The 12,781-nt window shown below is 41.4% G+C and overlaps 1 long non-coding RNA gene across 4 annotated transcripts; it reads left to right on the top strand.

Moving 5' to 3' along the window:
• Positions 1-439: 439 nt before the first annotated feature.
• LOC148130371 (uncharacterized) lies at positions 440-12,369 on the top strand. 4 transcript variants are annotated; one of them, XR_015749964.1, is made up of 5 exons: positions 440-494; positions 2,317-2,431; positions 2,829-2,972; positions 7,094-7,199; positions 12,023-12,369. It is a non-coding gene; the product is annotated as an uncharacterized LOC148130371 (long non-coding RNA). The 4 variants fall into 4 exon arrangements; XR_015749961.1 differs by having other exon boundaries at positions 2,317-2,467; XR_015749963.1 differs by lacking the exon at positions 2,829-2,972 and having other exon boundaries at positions 2,317-2,467.
• The last annotated feature ends 412 nt before the right edge of the window (positions 12,370-12,781 follow it).

Genomic DNA, 12,781 nt, shown 5'->3' with positions numbered 1-12,781 from the left:
CTATCCCTAACATATACCCATGTCTCCCCAAAAATAAGACACTGTCTTATATTTTTTTTGTCACCAAAAAAGGCACCAGGTCTTTTTTTCAGCGGGGAGTTTCATCCACTGACTCACCTCACTTGCGCATGTTCACCTCGGCCTCTTTTTTGCTATTAGAGGCCTCTTTTTTATTATTAGAGCCAGATTCACTTAACAACCATGTTACTAACTTAACAACTGCAGTGATTCATTTAACAAATGTGACTTCTTCGTCTAGCAGGAACTTCTTCATCTAGCAAGGCCAGCAAGGCTTTCCTGAAGGCCTCAGTAGCTGATCTGGAGCTCTGTTATTGGCTATAGAGGCCTTCAGGAAAGGCCTCTTCAGGCAATAACAGAGCTCTGGATCGATCCAGAGCTCTGTCATTGGCTACAGAGGCCTTCAGGAAAGCCTTGCCAGCTGCAACAAAAGAAATGGGCTGAAGTATGCAAGTCCTGGCTGCAATCATCCAAAAGTAAGTAGTAGGGCAGCTGTACCTCTCATCCTCACTCTAGCTTAATTTTTACCCATGCACCCTGGAATGGGTGGGGTCTTAATTGGGTCTTATTTGGGGGGCAGGGCTTATATTGGGTGCACGTGTAAAAATCAAGCTAGGGCTTATTTTCTGAGTAAGTTGTATTTTCAGAGGAATAGGGTACATCAGAGGCCCCCAACCTTTTGGGCACTGGGGACCGGTTCCATAGATAAATGTTTTTCATGGACTGGAGGGGACGTGGTTTTGTGTGCTGCTAGAAATCAGTTTCATGGTGTTATGACCCAGGTGGTCACGGTTAGGCAAGCCTCCAGAGAGGTCTTTATTTCTCTTGGGAACGGTTAAACAAATGACTCTCCCCTGACCAGTAAGGCTCCAACCACAACCCCACAAACCAGAGGTCGCCCACTGGAGGCCCACAGCCCACTGGTGGGCCGTGAGAAAATTTTTGGTGGGCCACAGAGAAATCTCACCCCAAGAGCCCCCCACCCAAAGCAATTAATCCAGGCTGTGCAGAAACACAAGGCTGTGCCGCCCACATGGCCCACAAGAACCTCCCCGCCCACTCACTCCTTACCTGGTAAACTTGCCTACTAAATTTCTATTTTTCCTTTTTCCGACCATCATCTGTTCTCTGTGCTGGGAGATTTAGATTAGTTAGGAAGCAGGAAATGATTGGATTTCTTGCTTTCCAGCTAGTCTTTAGATCTTTGGTTCTGCTTTTAGCACAGACGAACCTCTCTTAGGACTGAAGGTTTGCTTGCAAGCAAATTCAGTGCAGACTCACGGCAAGCAAAAATTCGAGCTCCAAACGAGCGCGGCAGGATCGCGCAGCTTCGCGAATCCCTACCGCCGCGGCCGACAACCGAAACTCCCCAACTTGCCTAGACCATCATCTGTTCTCTGTGCTGGGAGATTTAGATTAGCAGGAAATGGTTGATTTCTTGAGCTAGTCTTTAGATCTTTGGTTCTGCTTTTAGCACGCGAACTCCCTAGACTGAAGGTTTGCTTGCAAGCATTTGATTCTGAAGATGAGTGAGCAACTCAATCTGCCTTCTTTGCCTGTATTTTCCTGTTTTGGAAAAGTTGCTCTTTTTATAAAAATTCAATATTTACATACATGGTGTGTTGTAAGTTAATTTTGTGAGTTTGCTTGCAAGCAAATTTTATGTGACAGACTGAGCTAGCCAATGGCAAATAGATAGATCTCTGAATGAATCTGTGATTCTGTGAGCAACTCAATCTGCCTACCTGCTTTGCCTGATTTGGGGTAAAAGTTGCTCTTTTTTTAAATAAAAAAAATCAATATTTACATAAATATTTATAATATTTACATACAAGCCAGGCCCAGCCAGTCACATGACCACCAAGCCACACCCCCAAATTAGGCCACACCCACAGAACCAGTTAATGGTCCCTGGGATCTAAGATTATGAGTTTGGTGGTCCCTGAGGTCCAAAAGGTTGGCGACCCCTGCCCCAAACCACAGTTCAAAGATTACCTAGCTGGGCCACAAGGCAAACATCCAAGCAAGGCTAGGACAAGACAAGAACAGTCCCCAAAGCAAGGCAAAGCAGTCCTTGAAGCAAGGCAAAAGCAAGGGAAAAGGTCTGAGTCAAAGCCTGGGGAGTGTAATCCAAAAACAAACACTTGTTCCTGGCAAAAGCCCCTCCTCATGGCGTCTCCCTAAATATTATTCCCCAGGTGAGCCTTCTGAGGAGGGATGGGGTGCTCTCCCCCCTTGCTCGATCATCTTGCACCTTTTCTTCCTCCCTGCCTACTCTTCCCTTGTCCTCCTCCCCAGGTCATTCCTTCTGGGCCACAGGGACTGCGCCATCCCTCTCCATTGGCCCTGCCTACATCTCCTCCTTCTCCTCCTTGGACCCGGGCTCCAAAGGGGCCGGGACACCTGATTTCTGGTACAGCATCAACAAACTTGCTTAATACAAAAACAGGTGGGTGACAGGATAAGAGGAATAGAAAAAGTATATATTCATTTCTGCAATATATGAAGAGCCTATTTCATAGGATGGCCTGTTAAGTTAATCTTTATTGTTCCTTTCCATTGTAGCAAACAAATTGATTATTGATTTTTTTGCTCCTTATATTGACATGTAGTTCAAGGCGGACGCAACTAAAAGTAGCAAATAACAACAGTCAAAACTAAATATATTGAAACTAGACAACCTATGACCCATGTAGGGCTGGTATTATTTTGCCTCCCCCCAAAACGCTTAGCAAAACCCTACTGAAGCCTTCTCTTTCTTCTACACGTCTTCCTTGGCTGACCTGTGGAACTGTTTGCCACTTTTCTAGGGTCAGAGTGAACAAGGGGAGTCATGGACCATGAGGAAAAATGCATTCCCATTCTCCATCTCAGGGATTCCACCCTCCAAGCATGAGGAGAACTCACTCACCAACTAATAATATCTCCCAAGCCAGTCCTACTAGCCCTAACAGGTATCTGATTTGTTCTCTGATCCTTCCTTTGCCTTCCATCACCGTTAAAGACATTTGAAATTTTGAGGGTGGTCCCAAAAAACCCCCATTATCACTTGCCCATCAACCTTGCCACCAACAATGGAGTGCAGGGGTCAGAAGAAGGCAGGAAAGAAGGTGGAAATACACCCCTCCCATTTTCTTTTGTACCAGGCAACATAGAGATTTCTGGAAAGTGTAGTCAACAATCATGATCATATGACTGTGGCTAATGCGAGCAATGCTGCAGCAGCACAACTTTGTGAATAAAACTGTTGTGAAGATCCTTGAACTGATACTTCAATTACACAGGAGTAAAGTATGAGATGCATTCTTTAAGTTTCCTTGTGTGAGGTACCTTGATTCGAAAACTGTTGCTCTGTGATGCATCATTTCACCCAATTGAAGGTTAGAAACAGACACAGAGGGAGACAGGAGAGTTTTAATAGTATATAGATATGGAAATTCCTGCAACCAGAACAATCATAACAGGCTCATAAATCTTCTGACAGAGTGAAGGTAGACAAGATGCTAATGAAAAGCCCATTCAGCATGACTCGTAATAAGACTCATACTGTACATACTACATAATCATTATGTCTACCGGCAATTGATAGCCTTACTCTCCAAACCATGGCTGACTCTACCTTCCCTTTAAAGACATGGATGGCTTTTTAGTCTTCATAACTATTTACCAAAGGCCCATCCATCCACAGCTATTAGTCATAACCATATGTGAGGTTTCCATGATGAGAGATAATAGTTGCAAAGTAGATTGAAATAAAATGCACACCAATAGAAATGCAACCTATCACAACAAAATCATTTTTCAGGCAAGTTCAGACCCACCTAGTCCATTTTATTTTTTCCTGGCAATCATTTGAGAGGGAGCATATGGCAGGGGGGGAAATAAGGAGTTGATAAAAATGGCAAATAATCTAAACATCTGGCAGACTGTCTGACAAACTGTAACAATGATAATAATAGCTAAATCCAGGCTAAACATCTGGCTGACTGACAAACCATAGTAATAGTCAATCAAAGAATAGAGCTGAAAGGAAGGTTGAATTCTTTTATTGTTTCTTTTATTTTTTTTTATTTTTCTTATATGTATCCTTGTATTCATAACTATGTTTTTACTTATACCTATTATCTTGTAAGCAACTGACAAAAATAAATAAATAAATAAATAAATAAAAATAAATAGAATGTCTTCTAGTCCAACCCCCTGCTTAAACAGGAGACCCTAGACTATACCAGTCTAGGGAAGAGAAGGACCAGGGGAGACATGATAGCAGTGTTCTAATATTTGAGGGTCTGCCACAGAGAGGAGGGGCTGAAGCTATTTTTCAAAGCACCCGAAGACACGGAATAATGGATGGAAACTGATCAAGGAGAGATTCAACCTGGAAATCAGGAGAAATTTTCTGACTGTGAGAGCAATCAACCAATGGAACAGAAGTTTCCTTCAGAACTTGTGGGAGCTTCATCACTGGAAGCTTTCAAGAAAAGACTGGACTGCCATCTGTCGGAAATGGTGTTGGGTCTGCTTTGATGGGTGGTTGGACTAGAATGACCTACAAGCTCCCTTCCCACTCTGTTAATCTGTATCTGTATCATTTCAGACAGGGGGCTGTCCAATATATTTCTTAAAAACCTCCAGTGATGAAGCACCTACGATTTCTGAAAGCAAGCTGTTCCTCCGGTTAATTGTTCTCACTGTTAGAACGAGTCTCCTGAATTCCAGGTTGCTTCTCTCCTTGACTGAAACATCTATTGTCTCTTGTCCTGCCCTCTAGTGTTTGGGGAAATAACTTGACCCCCTCTTCTTTGTGGCAGCCCCTCAAATACTGGAATACTGCTATTATGTCCTGCCCCCCGTCCTTCTTGTCTCTAGACTAGCCAAACCCAAATACTGTAATTGCTCTTTACAATCCTAACCTTCAATCGGCTTCTGTTAAATTCAGTGGCATTATGAAAATATTCTCTGCTGAATGCTCCCAACACTTAGAAATTAGAAGTAGCTGTTCAAAGGACATGGGAATAAATGTGTTAGTTTTTCCTCTTAAGAGAATGCCCATGGTTTTCTATTACACCGTAAATCTCAAAAAAAAAAAAAAACACCTTTGCACAGGAGGAACATAAAGTGCTTCATAAACATCGTAGGAATCTTCACAATAGCCCTACATGTGTTATTTTCATCCCCTCTTTTTTTAGCACTGGAGAAAAATTACTAAGAACTATAGTAAAAGGTAACTTTAAGCCAGAGTTTCTTGGCTGATGCCTTATTCTCTTTTCCATTATGATATGGTTTTGCTGAGAGATGCATTGAACAACAGGAACAACAACAAGCCAAATTCGGATATATTTGCATGCTTCATGTGAAAATGTCCAATGCCAAATAAACTTCTTTTTGGAAATAAAGCAAAGGCAAAATGTCATATTTAAAAGAAGGCTGGAAGCAAATAAAACAACTAATAAAATCATTAGATATTTCAATTTCTCAGTTATTCATCTGTCCCCAAATATTTGATTAAAATTGTATAAACCAATTGTTGAATTACAGGATTCTTTTCAAATTCTTTTTATTTGATGACCAAAAATTACTAAATGTACCAATCTATGTTTATTCTTTTCATGTTTTTTTAAATTTTTGAAAACATTAGAATATGAGAAACTATGCATTTGGAATCCTTCCCCTGCCACGCCCACCAGGCCATGCCCACAGAACCGATAGTAAAAATGTTTGGATCCTACCACCGGTCAAGAACATCTTGGGAACTGTGACATCATTTTCATTTCATAACTTCCCTCCAAATTTTCCCATTGCATTTCTAGTCACCTTCATAAAACTTCAACTTTCACTTTAAAAGCATATTCTATCTCTAACATTTTGGTTACCATGAAGTATAAATGTTGTATTTATTGGTTCATTTGGTGCCAAATATCTGTATATGCAAGGCAACAAAATCCTTTCCCCTGGACACATCAGCTTAAGAGTCTTGGTTGGCTAACACTTCCTGAAGGATTCCCACATGGGACAGTCATTATTTCAAAGATGAATTTTACTCATCTCTTTATCTAAACCCCTTGACATTTTAATGGCTAATCTGCCTGGTTCCAGAATTAGTAGCTCTGGAGGTTGCATTTAGGGTTGTGGGTTAGTAGAGCAGAAGGAGCTGAGGCAAACAAATGGGGAACAGGTCTATGCAGGAAGCTAATGCAGGCTTTAAAGTCCATAAGCCCTACAAGTGAGAAAAATAATCATTATAACCTTGCTACTTAGATGGCGCAGACTTTCCAAAGGCTAAGTAGCTCCACCAAAAGGCACTGAAACTTCTACCATGTCAAGGCTCCAAGTAATATATTCACAGAATAAAAATCCAATGCATCAATTTTTCTTTAAATTCTATTTATTAGGAGCATATCAAATTGGCACGGTCTTAGTGTAATTCTGACTCTGGCCAGACTCCGGAATTACACCCAGTAAAAAGTTTGAAACTTCCCCGCAGAGTCACAATCTTCAACCATTTCTCAGTCCATCAGTCCAATGACTCCAAACCAGGGGTGGGATTCAAATTTTTTAACAACCAGTTCTGTGGGCGTAGCTTAGTTGGTGGGCGTGGCTTGGTGGTGATGTTATTGGCTGGGCGTGGCCAACTCAATATCACTCACATCAAGGCACGCATCTCCTCGCCTGGCCTCTCATGACTGTGGGGATGCTGCAACAGTTGTAAGTGTGAAAAATGGTCATAAGTCACTTTTTTCAGTGCCATTGTAACTTTGAATGGTCACTCCACACAAGCAAAGTACCAGCAAAGGAGGGAAAAAAAACTCCAGAGAAGTTCCTGAGACAGGAAGTCTAGTCCTGCCAAGAATGTAATAAAGGTTAACGGAGAGGCAGTTTCTGTAAGCAACACCAGAATGTTTCCTTCCTGCCTTCCTTACAGGATTAGGCCAGTAATTTCTTCTAACAACCGGTTCTCCGAACTGCTTAGAATATTAACAACCGGTTCTAGAGAATAGGTGCGAACTGGTAGGATCCTACCCCTGCTCCAAACTCCACCTTCCTCCAGCTGCATGCACCTTCTCTGTTCCCACAGGAAAGGAATGCCAACTAGACATAACATTCCCCCCCTTATTTCTATAACCCCACTTTCAACAGCTAGAATGTGGCCAGCCTGAAGTACCCTTAAATTCCTTTAAAAGGTAAGTGGTCCCTATTTTTCTACTTGCATTTTTACATGCTTTCAAACTGCTAGGTTGGCAAAAGCTGGGACAAGTAATGGGAGCTCACTCCGTTACACAGTGCTAGGGATTCGAATTGCCAAACTGCCGACCTTTCTGCTCAACAAGCTCATCGTCTTAGCCACTGATAAATTCCTTTGCAAAAAGCTAAAGAAAGCTAAGAAAAGAATAGACAAAGGCTACAATAAAATATAGCTATACATACGTCATCTTCAGGGTCGACATAACCAATGCTGAAAACTTCCAATTGCATCTCCACTTGGATCTTGTTCCTGAAACTGGAGATATTAGATTGCCCCCAATGTATCATTCTTCTTGGTAAAGTAGCACCTATCACAACACAGATTCTCCTTTCGCTCTGCATTCTCACAAGCATAATCTTCAAATCTAATCACAAAGTCATCAACAAAAGGCATCAAGTAGTGTCCCTCTTATTCTTCTGTATCAGGTTTAGTACCGCGGTAAGCTGAGTCTCAAGCGAACAAGGATAAATGCCCTTGCAGATAAATGGTTGTAGAAAGCTTTTATGGAAAATAATCCTAAAAAATTAGCACCTTCAGTGCTGATCGCAGGGTTGAGTCAGCAAAAAACCTGAACCAGAAGTAGAAAGACAAACTTACAGCAAGACAAAGACAAACTTAAAGTAGTATCAGACGAAGCAGCAAATAGATGTAAAGAAGAAAGGGGGTGGGGAAGAGAAATGTGTGTATTTGTATGTGTTTGATTTGACCCTTGAATGTCCAAAAGGCTTTGAGTTAATGTATCTTTCTAACAATCTTCAAGATCACCGCAGAGGGGACTGTAGCCAAGAAATTAAAAGACACTTGTTCCTGGGGAGGAAAGCTATGGCAAATCTAGACAGCATACTAAAAAGCAGAGACATCACCCTGCCAACAAAAGCGCGTATAGTCAAGGCTATGGTTTTCCCAGTTGCAATGTATGGCTGTGAAAGTTGGATCATAAGAAAGGCTGAGTGCCAAAGAATTGAGGCCTTTGAACTATGGTGCTGGAGAAGACTCCTGCGACTTCAAGGCGATCCAACCGGTCAGTCCTAGAGGAGATCAACCCTGGCTGCTCTTTAGAAGGCCAGATCCTGAAGATGAAACTCAAATACTTTGGCCACTTAATGAGAAGGAAGGACTCACTGGAGAGGAGCCTAATGCTGGGAACGGTTGAGGGCAAAAGAAAACAGGGACAGCAGAGAATGAGGTGGCTGGATGGAGTCACTGAAGCAGTAGGCATGAGCTTAAATGGACTCCAGAAGATGGTAGAGGACAGGAAGGCCTGGAGGAATGTTGTCAATGGGGTCATGGTGGTTCAGACATGACTTCACAACTAACAACAACAATATTTGTCTGTTTCAAAAATGACTGGATACTATTTCAGTTTGAGAATGGCATCAAATCAAAGCCCTTTTGTGTTTGCACCAAGCGCACCACTAAGCTCCCACCCTCTGGAACATTCGATGTAAGCCACCCTTTTGTGCTGCCCCACTCACTCATACATAAACACCAGTGTGGTTTATGGAGAGTTTTATTGGTATTCCCCAGCAATTCTCTTCACCTGGATTGAGAACTGTCCCAAACAAAGCCAGCCACAAGCAAGCCCAGATGAATCCTCCAGGCAATGGCCAATTAGTCCATAAAACAAATAGCAAGCTGCTCAAACAAGTAAGTCCAAAAAAAGAACATAAAGCCCCCAGGCAAAAATTTGAGAGTATTTCCATGTTAGCTCACTGGTTGTAGAAGTTCAGAGTCTCAAAAGTCAAGCAGGAAACATGAACGAACACATGGCCACAACCCATACATGTCATTTCCGGCAATGCCTCCCTCTCTGCCATGCTAAATAGCTTCCCAATGCAGCCCATCAAGAGAGGCCTTCTCCCAAGCAATCTGGTAGACCTCCATTCCTCTGCCCTGCATGCTCTGAGATCCACCATGGAAAGCAGTTCCTCCCCCTCCTCTTCACCCGCCTGAAAGCTGTCCCCAGATAAAGCCTGTAATTCTCATTCTGCTAGCCATTCAAGGTCAGTAATTAACTCTGTTCCTGACATGCCAGGAATGAGCTCATTCTCCCTTGAGCCAGCCTCCAAGGAAGAGTCAGAGAAGTTGTCCAAGGGAGACATCACACCTTTTGACCTCCCAAGGGATCTGAAGACCTAGCCCTGCCAACTAGACTGGGACCCCAATGGGGGTGCATCATGCTGGAGGTGCTTAATGGACTAAGTTAAGATCCTACCTTCTCCCCGTTTGCATCCTGCTCCTTTCCTCCCCATTTTTGTCACTCTTAAAACCAAACTTCATGTTTCTACTAATAGCTTTAATGTGTCCTATTGGTGCTTTATTGATTGTAAGCAAGCTAAAATTGCTTCTAGGTTAGATGGGCCCAGAGGTGGTATTCAGCAGGTTCCGACCAGTTCTGGAGAACCGGTAGCGGAAATTTTGAGTAGTTCGGAGAACCGGCAAATACTACCCCTGACTGGAGATTTTACAATATCCTTCCCTTGCCACACCCACCAAGCCACGCCCACAGAACTGGTAATAAAAAAATTTGAATCCCACCACTGGATGGGCCATATATAAGTTTAATAAAAATAAATGAATAATGCATATTTTGGCGCACACACAAACACACAAACACACAAACACACACAGGCACACACAAATGCCCCTCTATCAAAAATCACAGGAGCTTCAAGATTCATTAAACTCTTCTGAACTGGATTGTACAGTATTTCACCACCACTGACACTGCCGCCACTGCCAGTCCATGGAGCCAAAAAGGTTGGGGACCACTGTCTTAGATAATGTCCACCTTTCTATACTATGCTTTGGATACATAATGCAAGAAAGGGAGACTTTTCAAACACTTTTTACTAAAATATATTTCACTATTATGGTTTGCAAAAACAATTTATTGTTGCAAGAACTCCTGTAAGTCAAATGAATTTTTAGCATCATTTGAAGAGAGGGAAACTGAGCAATCCAAGAAATGATTTGAAGAGTGATTTTCCCATATTACCACATTGTGAACCATGGTGGCACAACACTTAGAATGAAGTATTGCAGGTGAATTCTCTGACTGCCAGCAGTTCGAGTCTCACCGGCTCAAGGTTGACCATCCTTCCGAGGTTGGTAAAATGAGGACCCAAATGGTTGAGGGCAATATGCTGACTCTGTAAAACTGCTTAGAAAGTGTTGTAAAGCACTATGAAGTGGTATATAACTCTAAGTGCTATTACTATTGTTCAGAAGTACTGTTTGCCCATGAAGCCATGAAGATCCCAAAATGATGAATTTGATAGAGATGGAAAGAAATATGTTTGTTTTCACTTCAATACAAACTGACCAGTGGTGGGATTCAAATTTTTTTACTACTGGTTCTGTGGGCGTGGCTTGGTGGGCATGGCAGGGGAAGGATACTGTAAAATCTCCAGTCAGAGGTGGGTATTTGCTGGTTCTCTGAACTACTCAAAATTTCCGCTACCAGTTCTCCAGAACTGCTCAGAACCTACTGAATACCACCTCTGAAACTGACTTGATTCACATTTCTTCAGCTAATCATGACCTGGACTGCAATTTCCCTTCTTTGAATTTCGGAATTCAATTCTCCAATTAAAAAGGCTAAGCAGTCTCTTCACTAGGGGATTTCCCAATGAAAGCCAATATATTACATGCCAATTATATTATATAACAATATCCGTGGGGGACATAACTCTATTAGGGCTACCAAAGCTTATAAGGATTTTATGGCTGATTTTAATACCACTCTGCACCAGCTCATATGCTAATTGTATTGTACAAAAGTTTCTAGATGTGTAAATTATCAGACACAAATTGTGTTGGGCCGCATTAGGGACTTTTGAAATGCTTTGTGGAAAGAAGGAATAAGAAAATCTTTTTAAACTTCTCATTTCTGAAAATAAAATAAAGCACATAGTCTTCTACAGGCCTGTATTCCATTTTATTTGAGATGAACAGAGAACCACCTAATACCATAGAGTAGGCCTGTGAAACTGGCAGCCCGTGGGCCAGATGAGTCACACGCAGCCCATACCTACCCCAGCTCCACAAAGGCAAAAAATGTTCTGATACATGACACGATTGACTTTGACATCTGTGTCATAGAGGCAATACAATTGCATTTTGTACATTAAAAGAAGCTACCTAGAAATAGAGTGGGGGGGGGAAACAATGCTTTAATGAATCTGATTGCATATGAAACAACATAATCAGCATTAGTTTTCAGCTATGTTACAGATACAGGAAATCAGCATCTTCTCTATCTATGCTGCTGATAGTTGTTAATAAATTAGCCTGCTCCAATTTGCACAGAATCACCCTTTCTGATCCTGGATTCTGTTTCATTTTCATATTCAAGTCAATATGGCCTTCCATCTCTAATTATTGGCCAGGCTTGGTAGAATCAAAGAGAAATAAATTTCAACTACATTTTAAAGATCCAATTTCCCCATCCTTGAATTTTAATGTGGGAGAACATTCAGATGTGTTTTAAAATCACCATTATTATAGCTAATGATTAAAACCCAAGATAAATACAAGCGAAGTAGAGATATTCTTTGTTTACATTGTTTTCTGTTGTGTTTGTATCTATGTGCATCTGTGTCTGTGTTTGAGTGTTTTTATGAAATAGCCCATATTAGCAAATATCCATCAAGGTTTACAGACTCTACAGATTATTTCAGTCAGTACTTGGAGATTTGGTTGAAGTGAGCTGCTTTAACAGTACTAATGAATTCAAAGCAAAACATTTCTTCTTGACAGATGGTGACATGATAGTAGTGTTCCAATACCTCAGGGGTTGCCACAAAGAAGAGGGAGTCAAGCTACTTTTCAAAGCACCTGAGGGGAAGACAAGAAGCAATGGGTGGAAACTAATCAAGGAGAGGACCAACCTAGAACTAAGGAGAAATTTCCTGACAGAACAATTAACCAGTGGAACAACTTGCCTCCAGAAGTTGTGAATGCTCCAACACTGGAAGTTTTTAAGAAGAGATTGGATCACCCTTTGTCTGAAATGTTATAGGGTTTCCTGCCTGAGCAGTGGGTTGGACTAGAAGATCTCCAAGGTCCCTTCCAACTATTCTATTCTATTCTATTCTATTCTATTCTATTCTATTCTATTCTATTCTATTCTATTCTATTCTACTCTTTATCAAACCAAACCAGAAGCTTTGCATCGTTTCTGAATTCCATAGCGATGGAAATGTTTTATGAAGATAATTCAACCATTAGACATAAAATTGCAAAATGTAAACAATAATTGTTTCCCTTTAAATAAAATAATATCAAAATAAAATGCAGAGAGGGGATTGAAATTGACTGAGATTCATGCACCCATAGCTGGAGATGACAACTGCTTAAAACCCTAGAAAACCCAAGGCAACTGGGCAAAATGCAGCTGGTTGGATCAATGATAATCGTATGGTAATTGTGCAATAATCATTCCATTCAATTCTTTTTTATCAGTTTTGTGTATAAATGAGAGTAGGGGGAGGGTATGGAGAAAGCTCATTTTGAATT

This window comes from Notechis scutatus, chromosome 5, assembly GCF_049901735.1.
Source record: "Notechis scutatus isolate UNSWTSFEM ecotype Mainland chromosome 5, rNotScu1.2, whole genome shotgun sequence".
NCBI classification, from domain to species: Eukaryota; Metazoa; Chordata; class Lepidosauria; order Squamata; family Elapidae; genus Notechis; species Notechis scutatus.
This window is presented reverse-complemented; position numbering and strand designations above follow the sequence as displayed.